Raw genomic sequence first — 13,184 nt, 5'->3', positions numbered from 1 at the left:
TTTATCCTCCAAACTGTCTCCCTCATTAATTCCTATTCATTTTTTCCAGGTAAAAATTTAGACATCACTTCATCTGAGAAAGCTTTCCTGACTCCAGAGATTGATAATTAATTCCCAACAGTCTGCCTAGCACATACCATATGCTTGTAACTATTTGTAAAATAACTGAATAAAATCCACATGTTCTGCAGAACCAAGAGTAATGCTGAGTATGGTTACATATAGTGTTAGGTGACAGCAAAAACTATTTTATAAGGGGCAATTTTCTCTTGGAACCAACCTTCTTGGCACTCTGAGTTTTGCTTGTACTTCAGTGATTGCCCCTTCTCGGAGTCCTTTGCTGGTTTCTCAATGGTTCCCCAACTTCTTCCTGTTGAAGTAACTCATTTGTACCTTCATTCAATACTTCTCTTTTAAACCTCAGGCAGTTGCTTGGCGTTATATTTTGGATGTCTAATGGGTCTTTCAAACCCCAAATAGTCAAAATTGATTGTTCTCCCAAAGTTGAGGGTGACTTTAGCTACTATGGCTAAGACAACTGTAGTCATTTCTTCTTTTTCTTCTCCTCTCACCTTATGGTGGCTAAAAGTTCAAAATATACCCAGAAGCTATCCACTTCTCACACTTTCTACCTCTTACCACCCTTCTCTCAGTCACTACAGTCTGTAACCTGGCCTGTTTAAACAGCCTCCTACTTGGTCTTTTCGCTGCAGCCTTTCCCAACCTACAGACTTTTCAACAGCCAGAATGGTCACTTTGAAAGGAAAGTTAGATTATGGATTTGCTCCGCTCAAAATGCTACATGCCTCTCTGTTTCAATCAGAGTAAAAGCTAACTTTCTTAAAATGTCCTGAAAGTTCATACACAGCCTGGTTCTCTGCACTTGCCTAATTGATGCTGAATCTTACTACTCTTCCCCTGACTCTCTGAGCTCCAAACATACTGGCCCCTTTGCTCTATCTCACAGGGCTTTCATTCTGTTCACTCTGCTTCTAACCAGCCTCCCCAGGACATACTTGATTAATTGCCTCACCCCCTTCAAGTCTTTCAATGAGTTCTATCCTTGCCAATTTATTTAATTTCAAGTCAAATACCTTTCCAAGCCCATTATTAGGGAGTTTATCGAAAGAATATTGCCTTGGTCATAGCCAAAGATTCTAATTTTAGTAAGTTTGGGGGTTGAACCCAGTGACCTATATTTTTCATAAGAAATAAGTACTGTCATGATCATTAAAGTTTTTTTACACTACTGAAAAATTCTCAGGGTTATGGTTTGACCTGACAGTGTCAGTGCCCCTTAAAATGTTCTGAGTTGCCACATTAAGGCTTTGGCTAAAGATTTTGTTTCATCTACAAATCATGAGCATATCCAAAGAATGTTCTAACAGAAGACAAAAAATTATTGTTCTGTTCTCAAAAATAATAATAATTATGATAATAATGATTATTAATAATAATTATGTTTTGGAATGTGCAGGACTTAATGGGAAAATATGTATGCATTTAGCAGAATAGGGATGTTCCCAATTTCTCTTTGAAAATGGAGATTCTTTCATTATGGGGACTTTTATCTTGATACTTGTTGATCCTAAGCCTCACCTTTCCATGTATATCATATTTATTTTTAACTCAGGATTTTCATTTCCCCTGACCCTAACACCTAATGGAAGCAAAGGGCTGACAATGAAAATGAGACTATGATGTTTGATCTAGGGTATAAATAGAAAAGCCTAGAACTTAGGCAGAAAAACTGTATAAACAGCCCTTAACTTGCTACATGACCTTAGGAACTGCATTTCAACTCTCTAAAGCTCAGTTTTGTCATCTATGACACAGAAGGAAAAATATTTTAGTATCAATGTGAAAGCATTCTATAAAGTATAAAGTACTGTAATACTGTGTGCGCTCAAATATTATTAGTATTATTACATAGTCATCTTCATTTTCTTGATCTACATTTATAATGGAAACTTGTTACCTTTCCTGTCTCTATGTTATTAGAGACAGTGTCTTACCACAATATAAGGAGAGTTGGCCATGATGGCGTTTCTTCCTTGGTGTAGGCAATAAGGAGATCCATTATCTGAAAAGAGTTTGAAATAATAATAAAATTGGGAGAAATTTAGTCTGTTTTTTTTTTAATTATCATCATAAACCCACAATGCTAAAAATGTCAGAGATAAAATGCTACCCCGCTTCAGATTCCTTCCATTGCTCTGACTCTTCCTTAAGAGCTACCATTCTCCACTTATAATCCCTATGATTACGAGGACTCACCCTCCTGCAGACTCTAGTGTGGGCACGTAACCCAGGCCTGACCTGTTGTTTTATTCTATCCAACTTGGCCACACTGGTTTTTGTAAGATAAATAAGTGACCAAGTCAGTCTAATCAACAGAAAACAACGCTAGGATTCTTGTGTGTAGTGAGTAAGATATTTCTTTATCTCAGCTGGAGTTGAGAACAGGGTGGGGAATACATGTGGCACTTCTAGCAGCCCCCCTGCCAGCACAAGGAGAGAATCTGCCTGGAAACTGAGCCAATATAACTTAAAGCAGAGACAAGATAAGAGTGAGACCATGTCCAGATGGCATCATTGGATCATGTGGAGACAGACACTTATGCCTACACTCTCTAGAATCAGATAGGCCCATGCTAGTTTGATTTGGGTTTTTATCACTTACATCCTGAAGATCACTAAGGCAAGGGTCTTTATAAAAATGAGTTTGAGGGGTGCCTGGGTGGCTCTGTCAGTTAAGCATCTGACTTTGGCTCAGATCATGATCTTGCAGTTTATGAGTCTGAGCCCCACATCGAGCTCTGTGCTGACAGCTCAGAACCTGGAACCTGATTCAGATTCCCTCTCTCTGCCCCTTCTCTGCTTACGCCCTGTCTCTTTCTCTTTCAAAAATAAATATTATTTTCTTTAACTGAGTTTGGTTTACCTTGGAAGACATTGAGTGGAGGGTTAGCTCATGTCAGAAGTAACGTGTGTAGTGTGGTCCAGTCAATGAAAGAATCCTGGGTTCTAGTGCCAACTCATTTCTGAGTTGTTCCCCGCCAATTTTACTTCCTACAAAGTGAGTGAGGGAAAGTTAGGAGAGATGATTTCTGGATAATTCAAACTTCTAATAAGAAGATTTTCTAAGCATAGCTCAGGCATACCTTGGTACATGATGGAAATTTTGGAAAATGATCCAGATTTGAAAATAGGACTGTGAATCACCTGCCAAAACACAAATAAGTCATGTAAGACATTCTTTCTGCAACACATTATGACACTGGACTGATGACATGGAAACCCTAAGGCAATGAACATGACTGTGGCTGCCACACCATCTCAGTCATTTTTATTGCTTTTACCATTATATTTTGATGTCAAAACACATGAGGCCTCTGTATTTACAGTTGTTCTGTTAATGCATTATAATTGCAGATGTACTCAAAAGGAGAAGCTTGATTTTTTTGCCTAAATGACACCTTTAATCAATTCTGAATAAAGCATGACTCCAATTAGAGATATCTTCAGAAAATCACACCTAATAGCATCATTTATTAGAATTCTAAATAGGAGCTCTTTGTTTCAATGTCATCTCCTTTTAACTGTTTTCCTAGGGAAGGGCATGGTTTCCTGCACACTATAGCAGAGGGTGAAATTCTTATGATTGGGATTCATCATATCTGATCCTACACTAGGTAACTCATTGAACATGTTTTTCTGCTTAAATCTAACAAGCTATTTGGATTACCCACCAAGTGCCAAGTAGTATAGAAAAATGTGGAAGCAAGCAAGTCTTTAAACCTCTCCACAATATATTCGAAATGTAATGGAGGGGAGAGTTCCAGAAGATGGCGGCGTAGGAGGACGCTGGGCTCACCACGCGTCCTGCTGATCACTTAGATTCCACCTACACCTGCCTAAAGAACCCAGAAAACCGCCAGAGGATTAGCAGAACGGAGTCTCCAGAGCTAAGCGCAGACGAGAGGCCCACAGAAGAGGGTAGGAAGGGCGGCGAGGCGGTGCGCGCTCCACGGACTGGCGGGAGGGAGCCGGGGCGGAGGGGTGGCTCCACGGCCAAGCAGAGCCCCCAAGTCTGGCTGGCAAAAGCGGAGGGGCCGGACAGACTGTGTTCCGACAGCAAGCTCGACTTAGCGTCTGGGAGGTCGTAAGTTAACAGCTCTGCTCAGAAAGCGGGAAGGCTGGAGGACAAAGGGAGGGAGAGCTGCTGAGCCCCCGGACGGCAGAGATCAGCTTGGTGGGGAACAAAGGTGCTCGCTAGCGCCATCTCCCCGCCCATCCCCCAGCCAAAATCCCAAAGAGAACCAGTTCCTGCCAGGGAACTTGCTCACTCCTCGCAAACACCCAACTCTGTGCTTCTGCGGAGCCAAACCTCCGACAGCGGATCTGACTCCCTCCCGCTGCCACAGGGCCCCTCCTGAAGTGGATCACCTAAGGAGAAGCAAGCTAAGCCTGCCCCTCCTGCCCCCGTGCACCTTGCCTACCCACCCCAGTTAATACGCCAGATCCCCAGCACCACAAGCCTGGCAGTGTGCAAGTAGCCCAGACGGGCCATGCCACCCCACAGTGAATCCCGCCCCTAGGAGAGGGGAAGAGAAGGCACACACCAGTCTGACTGTGGCCCCAGCGGTGGGCTGGGGGCAGACATCAGGTGGAACTGCTGCCCCACACACCAACTCCAGTTATACACCACAGCACAAGGGAAGTGCCCTGCAGGTCCTCACCACTCCAGGGACTATCCAAAATGACCAAACGGAAGAATTCCCCTCAGAAGAATCTCCAGGAGATAACAACAGCTAATGAACTGATCAAAAAGGATTTAAATAATATAACAGAAAGTGAATTTAGAATAATAGTCATAAAATTAATCACTGGGCTTGAAAACAGTATACAGGACAGCAGAGAATCCCTTGCCACAGAGATCAAGGGACTAAGGAACAGTCACGAGGAGCTGAAAAACGCTTTAAACAAAATGCAAAACAAAATGGAAACCACGACGGCTCGGATTGAAGAGGCAGAGGAGAGAATAGGTGAACTAGAAGATAAAGTTATGGAGAAAGAGGAAGCTGAAAGAAAGAGAGATAAAAAAATCCAGGAGTATGAGGGGAAAATTAGAGAACTAAGTGATACATTAAAAAGAAATAATATAGGGGCGCCTGGGTGGCGCAGTCGGTTAAGCGTCCGACTTCAGCCAGGTCACGATCTCGCGGTCCGTGGGTTCGAGCCCCGCGTCAGGCTCTGGGCTGACGGCTCGGAGCCTGGAGCCTGTTTCCGAGTCTGTGTCTCCCTCTCTCTCTGCCCCTCCCCTGTTCATGCTCTGTCTCTCTCTGTCCCAAAAATAAATAAATTAAAAAAAAAAAAAAAAAAAAGAAATAATATACGCATAATTGGTATCCCAGAGGAGGAAGAGAGAGGGAAAGGTGCTGAAGGGGTACTTGAAGAAATTATAGCTGAGAACTTCCCTGAACTGGGGAAGGAAAAAGGCATTGAAATCCAAGAGGCACAGAGAACTCCCTTCAGATGTAACTTGAATCGATCTTCTGCACGACATATCATAGTGAAACTGGCAAAATACAAGGATAAAGAGAAAATTCTGAAAGCAGCAAGGGATAAACGTGCCCTCACATATAAAGGGAGACCTATAAGACTCGTGACTGATCTCTCCTTTGAAACTTGGCAGGCCAGAAAGGCTTGGCACGATATCTTCAGTGTGCTAAACAGAAAAAATATGCAGCCGAGAATCCTTTATCCAGCAAGTCTGTCATTTAGAATAGAAGGAGAGATAAAGGTCTTCCCAAACAAACAAAAACTGAAGGAATTTGTCACCACGAAACCAGCCCTACAAGAGATCCTAAGGGGGATCCTGTGAGACAAAGTACCAGAGACATCACTACAAGCATAAAACATACAGACATCACAATGACTCTAAACCCGTATCTTTCTATAATAACACTGAATGTAAATGGATTAAATGCGCCAACCAAAAGACATAGGGTATCAGAATGGATAAAAAAACAAGAGCCATCTATTTGCTGTCCACAAGAGACTCATTTTAGATCTGAGGACACCTTTAGATTGAGAGTGAGGGAATGGAGAACTATTTATCATGCTACTGGAAGCCAAAAGAGAGCTGGAGTAGCCATACTTCTATCAGACAAACTAGACTTTAAATTAAAGGCTGTAACAAGAGATGAAGAAGGGCATTATATAATAATTACAGGGTCTATCCATCAGGAAGAGCTAACAATTATAAATGTCTATGCGCCAAATACCGGAGCCCCCAAATATATAAAACAATTACTCACAAACATAAGCAACCTTATTGATAAGAATGTGGTCATTGCAGGGGACTTTAACACCCCACTTACAGAAATGGATAGATCATCTAGACACACGGTCAATAAAGAAATAAGGGCCCTGAATGATACATTGGATCAGATGGACTTGACAGATATATTTAGAACTCTGCATCCCAAAGCAACAGAATAGACTTTCTTCTCAAGTGCACATGGAACATTCTCCAAGATAGATCATATACTGGGTCACAAAACAGCCCTTCATAAGTTTACAAGAATTGAAATTATACCATGCATACTTTCAGACCACAATGCCATGAAGCTTGAAATCAACCACAGGAAAAAGTCTGGAAAACCTCCAAAAGCATGGAGGTTAAAGAACACCCTACTAATGAATGAGTGGGTCAACCAGGCAATTAGAGAAGAAATTAAAAAATATATGGAAATAAACAAAAATGAAAATACAACAATCCAAACGCTTTGGGACGCAGCGAAGGCAGTCCTGAGAGGATAATACATTGCAATCCAGGCCTATCTCAAGAAACAAGAAAAATCCCAAATACAAAATCTAACAGCACACCTAAAGGAACTAGAAGCAGAACAGCAAAGGCAGCCTAAACCCAGCAGAAGAAGAGAAATCATAAAGATCAGAGCAGAAATAAACAATATAGAATCTAAAAAAACTGTAGAGCAGATCAACGAAACCAAGAGTTGGTTTTTTGAAAAAATAAACAAAATTGACAAACCTCTAGCCAGGCTTCTCAAAAAGAAAAGGGAGATGACCCAAATAGATAAAATCATGAATGAAAATGGAACTATTACAACCAATCCCTCAGAGATACAAACAATTATCAGGGAATACTATGAAAAATTATATGCCAACAATTGGACAACCTGGAAGAAATGGACAAATTCCTAAACACCCACACGCTTCCAAAACTCAATCAGGAGGAAATAGAAAGCTTGAACAGACCCATAACCAGTGAAGAAATTGAATCGGTTATCAAAAATCTCCCAACAAATAAGAGTCCAGGACCAGATGGCTTCCCAGGGGAGTACTACCAGACGTTTAAAGCAGAGATAATACCTATCCTTCTCAAGCTATTCCAAGAAATAGAAAGGGAAGGAAAACTTCCAGACTCATTCTATGAAGCCAGTATTACTTTGATTCCTAAACCATACAGAGACCCAGTAAAAAAAGAGAACTACAGGCCAATATCCCTGATGAATATGGATGCAAAAATTCTCAATAAGATACTAGCAAACCGAATTCAACAGCATATAAAAAGAATTATTCACCATGATCAAGTGGGATTCATTCCTGGGATGCAGGGCTGGTTCAACATTCGCAAATCAATCAACGTGATACATCACATTAACAAAAAAAAAGAGAAGAACCATATGATCCTGTCAATCGATGCAGAAAAGGCCTTTGACAAAATCCAGCATCCTTTCTTAATAAAAACCCTTGAGAAAGTCGGGATAGAAGGAACATACTTAAAGATCATAAAAGCCATTTATGAAAAGCCCACAGCTAACATCATCCTCAATGGGGAAAAACTGAGAGGTTTTTCCCTGAGATCAGGAACACGACAGGGATGCCCACTCTCACCGCTGTTGTTTAATATAGTGTTGGAAGTTCTAGCATCAGCAATCAGACAACAAAAGGAAATCAAAGGCATCAAAATTGGCAAAGATGAAGTCAAGCTTTCACTTTTTGCAGATGACATGATATTATACATGGCAAATCCGATAGACTCCACCAAAAGTCTGCTAGAACTGATACATGAATTCAGCAAAGTTGCAGGATACAAACTCAATGTACAGAAATCAGTTGCATTCTTATACACTAACAATGAAGCAACAGAAAGACAAATAAAGAAACTGATCCCATTCACAATTGCACCAAGAAGCATAAAATACCTAGGAATAAATCTAACCAAAGATGTAAAAGATCTGTATACTGAAAACTATAGAAAGCTTATGCAGGTAATTGAAGAAGATATAAAGAAATGGAAAGACATTCCCTGCTCATGCATTGGAAGAATAAATATTGTCAAAATGTCAATACTACCCAAAGCTATCTACACATTCAATGCAATCCCAATCAAAATTGCACCAGCATTCTTCTCGAAACTAGAACAAGCAATCCTAAAATTCATATGGAACCACAAAAGGCCCCGAATAGCCAAAGTAATTTTGAAGAAGAAGACCAAAGCAGGAGGCATCACAATCCCAGACTTTAGCCTCTACTACAAAGCTGTCATCATCAAGACAGCATGGTATTGGCATAAAAACAGACACATAGACCAATGGAATCGAATAGAAATCCCAGAACTAGACCCACAAACGTATGGCCAACTCATTTTTGACAAAGCAGGAAAGAACATCCAATGGAAAAAAGACAGTCTCTTTAACAAATGGTGCTGGGAGAACTGGACAGCAACATGCAGAAGGTTGAAACTAGACCACTTTCTCACACCATTCACAAAAATAAACTCAAAATGGATAAAGGACCTGAATGTGAGACAGGAAACCATCAAAACCTTAGAGGAGAAAGCAGGAAAAGACCTCTCTGACCTCAGCCGTAGCAATCTCTTACTCGGCACATCCCCAAAGGCAAGGGAATTAAAAGCAAAAGTGAATTACTGGGCCCTTATGAAGATAAAAAGCTTCTGCACAGCAAAGGAAACAACCAACAAAACGAAAAGGCAACCAACGGAATGGGAAAAGATATTTGCAAATGACACATCGGACAAAGGGCTAGTATCCAAAATCTATAAAGAGCTCATCAAACTCCACACCCGAAAAACAAATAACCCAGTGAAGAAATGGGCAGAAAACATGAATAGACACTTCTCTAAAGAAGACATCCGGATGGCCAACAGGCACATGAAAAGATGTTCAACGTCGCTCCTCATCAGGGAAATACAAATCAAAACCACACTCAGATACCACCTCACGCCAGTCAGAGTGGCCAAAATGAAGAAATCAGGAGACTATAGATGCTGGAGAGGATGTGGAGAAACGGGAACCCTCTTGCACTGTTGGTGGGAATGCAAATTGGTGCAGTCGCTCTGGAAAGCAGTGTGGAGGTTCCTCAGAAAATTAAAAATAGACCTACCCTATGACCCAGCAATAGCACTGCTAGGAATTTATCCAAGGGATACAGGAGTACTGATGCATAGGGGCACTTGTACCCCAATGTTTATAGCAGCACTCTCAACAATAGCCAAATTATGGAAAGAGCCTAAATGTCCATCAACTGATGAATGGATAAAGAAATTGTGGTTTATATACACAATGGAATACTACGTGGCAATGAGAAAAAATGAAATATGGCCCTTTGTAGCAACGTGGATGGAACTGGAGAGTGTGATGCTAAGTGAAATAAGCCATACAGAGAAAGACAGATACCATATGGTTTCACTCTTATGTGGATCCTGAGAAACGTAACAGAAACCCATGGGGGAGGGGAAGGAAAAAAAAAAAAAGAGGTTAGAGTGGGAGAGAGCCAAAGCATAAGAGACTGTTAAAAACTGAGAACAAACTGAGGGTTGATGGGGGGTGGGAGGGAGGGTAGGGTGGGTGATGGGTATTGAGGAGGGCACCTTTTGGGATGAGCACTGGGTGTTGTATGGAAACCAATTTGACAGTAAATTTCATGTATTAAAAAATTAAAAAAAAAAAAGAAATGTAATGGAGGATACAGATGTATGAGTTAGCACATGACTAGCAAAGAAAGGGAAGTGTATTTCATGCAAGAGGAATAGCCTGAGTGACTATGAAGTCTGGAGGGTTGACTATGACAGATTGTGCTTGAAATGCAATCAAATGAAGATGAGGTCATACTGGGATAAGATGGGTCCTAATCCAATGATTGATGTTCTTATAAGAAGAAGAAATTTAGACACAAACATGCCGAGGAAGATGGCCATGCTAAAATGGAGGCAGAAATTGGAATTATAATGTTGCAAGTTTAGGAATGCCAAGGATTGCTGGCGACCACTAGAAGATAGGAAGGAAGAACGGACCCTCTCCTAAAGCCTGCAAAGAGAATGTGACTTTGCCATCCATCATGAGAAAAGGAAGCCCTTGGAAGTCATCAGTCTCCCAAAAAAGAACAAAAAGAGTACGTCTGAAATCAACTCATTGCCTTCAGCAGTGTTACCTCAGCAGACAAGCAGGGCCATGAGCAAAGATCAAGTTGTTGCCCCCGAGATTTGGGAGCTGTTTGCTATCTTGCATTATTGGATTAAACAACAATAACAACAACAACTAAACTATTACATTGCCCTAGTATATTCCCTTACTTTTTAGCTTCTTTTCCCACCCCAACCATCTATTTTCAGTTTCCTCTGATCTTCCCAGAAGAAGCAGTTTTATCTGCTAGCCAACTTCTTTTAGCCTAATGATTCAACATCCTATTATAGATATTGTACTTAAATAGTTCATAATCTCTCACTTCCAGACATGAAGAATGGAAAGAATTTTTCCTGAAGCTGTATGCCAACATGCCTCATGAGATAATTTCTCATAAGTTTTTTTTTTTCATTGAAATGCCTTTGTCCCAAAGGATAAGAACTTTGGCAAAAGTAGCCACAGCAACAATGAAAAAGTCCTGGTTCTCTGTGTGTCCTCAGTACCTAGCACTATGCCTTGTACAAGGCAGGAACTCAGAGAATATTCAACAGAGAAATATGTGAATGATAGAATGAGTATGTTTTTGCTGTTATTTAAGTCAGAAAATACATGAAAATATTTAAAGTGTCCATCTTAGAAGATAAATGAAAAAAAATGTGTACACTTAAAAAGTTTGGCTCTTCAAATGGAATGGGATGAGCTCTATGGAATTGTCACAGCCCCAATAGCAAAGGCAAGCAAAGGATATAAACTATTTTCAATGGAAATAAAGTAACATGGTTAAAAGTAAGGGCTTTAAGTGTCACAGGGCCTAGAATTGAAGCCTGGCTCTAGCTCCTATTATATGAGTTTCTTGGCAAATTTCTTCATCACTCCTCACTTTTTTTTTCTTCTGTATAGAATGCAATTTATGGCTAAAAGGATGTTAACCAATTATTTGCTAACTCAACAGAGACCAAAATAAATTCCAATAAATTTAAGTGGAAACAAAACAAAACAAAAAAAGAGTTCAATTAGAACAGAGTATTCCCCTTTTTGCCTTTAAAAAAGTCTGAGTTATATGTGGGATTTAAGAAACAAAACAAGCAAGTGAAGGGGGGAAAAAAAGAGTGAGAGGCAAACTAAGAAACAGACTTAACTGTAGAGAACAAACTGATGGTTATCAGAGGGGAGAGGGTAGAGAGGATAGGTCATACAGGTGGTGGGTATTAAGGAGTGTACTTGTGATGACCACCAAGTGATATATAGAATTTATGTACTGGAATTTAAATAAAAAACTTCTCTTGTTTGTTTTTTAACTTTTTTTTTTTTTATTGAGAGACAGCGTGAGCAGGGGAGGGCAGAGAGAGGGGGAGACACAGAATCTGAAGCAGGCTCCAGGTTCTGAGCTGTCGGCACAGAATCAGACGTGGGGCTCAAATTCACAAACCACGAGATCATGACTTCAGCCGAAGTTGGACACTTAACGGACTGAGCCACCCAAGCGCCCATAAATAAAAACCTTTAAAAAACTAGGAAGAGTTAGATGAAAGAATGTGGAATCTTTTGTAGAGCACCTGCAGCTTAATTGTCTGTAGCAAAGAAAATAAAATTGAAATTTTTTATATAAATGTTTACTGTAATTGTAGAGCCCCCAAATCATTCAGTGATTATGTTAAAATGAAATGGTATTACTCAGAGTCAGTATTGTTAATTCTCAGTATAATATTACATTTCAAAAACAGAGTTTAGTATAAATATAGCTTTGGTGAGAAATTATGAAATATAAGTTTTGACTTTAAGGATAACTTTATTTCCATAGTCATAATGTTATTAAAATCACCTTGTATGGATTTGATATCAATAAAAAATGGATAATAAGAGGATAGACTTTTTATATCCATTATAATTTATTTTTCTGAAAAAATAAAAAGTAACATACTGAAAAAAGGCTCAGAGTTTATTGCCACAAGTAAATGTGGAATTTCTGTACTAGTAAGTAATCAATAGATATTAACTAATACTATCTTCATTCTCGTCGTCTATATTATTTGCCAATAATCTGCTAGGATCTACAGATTTCAAGGTGAACAGTTTCAGTTCTCTTCCCTGCCCTTGAGAGACTTGTGATCTAGAAGGAGATTATTACTAGTTATATTCCTATCAAAGACCCTCTTCTGTTGAATCTCAGAATTTCATATTTTGTAGCGGTGTAATGCAGCAACTGATGTAAAAGAATTTGTTATAGCAGTGTTTTTGATTGGAAAAACTCCTCCCATGTGGCATAATCAAGGGACTGAGGTCCAGCCTTGGGGCCGTCCAGGACTGATTACTTTAACTGCTGATCCAGACTGCTTTCCATGGAGCTTTCCATGATTGCAAATTCCTTACCTGATGGCACTTTAGTTTTTGGAAGATCAATCTTGCACAAGTTAATGCTTATCCTGATTTGCAATACCTTACTGTAAGGGAAATTGCTATTCAAATTATGTGGACATTTTTGAGAAAATTATATGCATCATCTTTTGTGTTTCTTATCATCAATAAATGAGAGTACCTGTATTCCCAATTCTCTCCAACATTGTTATTATTTTGCTTAAAACATTTTATAAGTTATTATTCATGAAAAGACAACCATTTGTTTCTGCATCTCATTGGTGGTTAATAAGATCAAATATTTTCATATGTTTGTTGGCCATTTTTCTTTTGAGAGCTGCCTAGCAATGGCAAGTTTGAAAATAGACACAT

The sequence above is a fragment of the Neofelis nebulosa genome, chromosome 1 (assembly GCF_028018385.1).
Source record: "Neofelis nebulosa isolate mNeoNeb1 chromosome 1, mNeoNeb1.pri, whole genome shotgun sequence".
Taxonomy (NCBI): Eukaryota; Metazoa; Chordata; class Mammalia; order Carnivora; family Felidae; genus Neofelis; species Neofelis nebulosa.
This window is presented reverse-complemented; position numbering follows the sequence as displayed.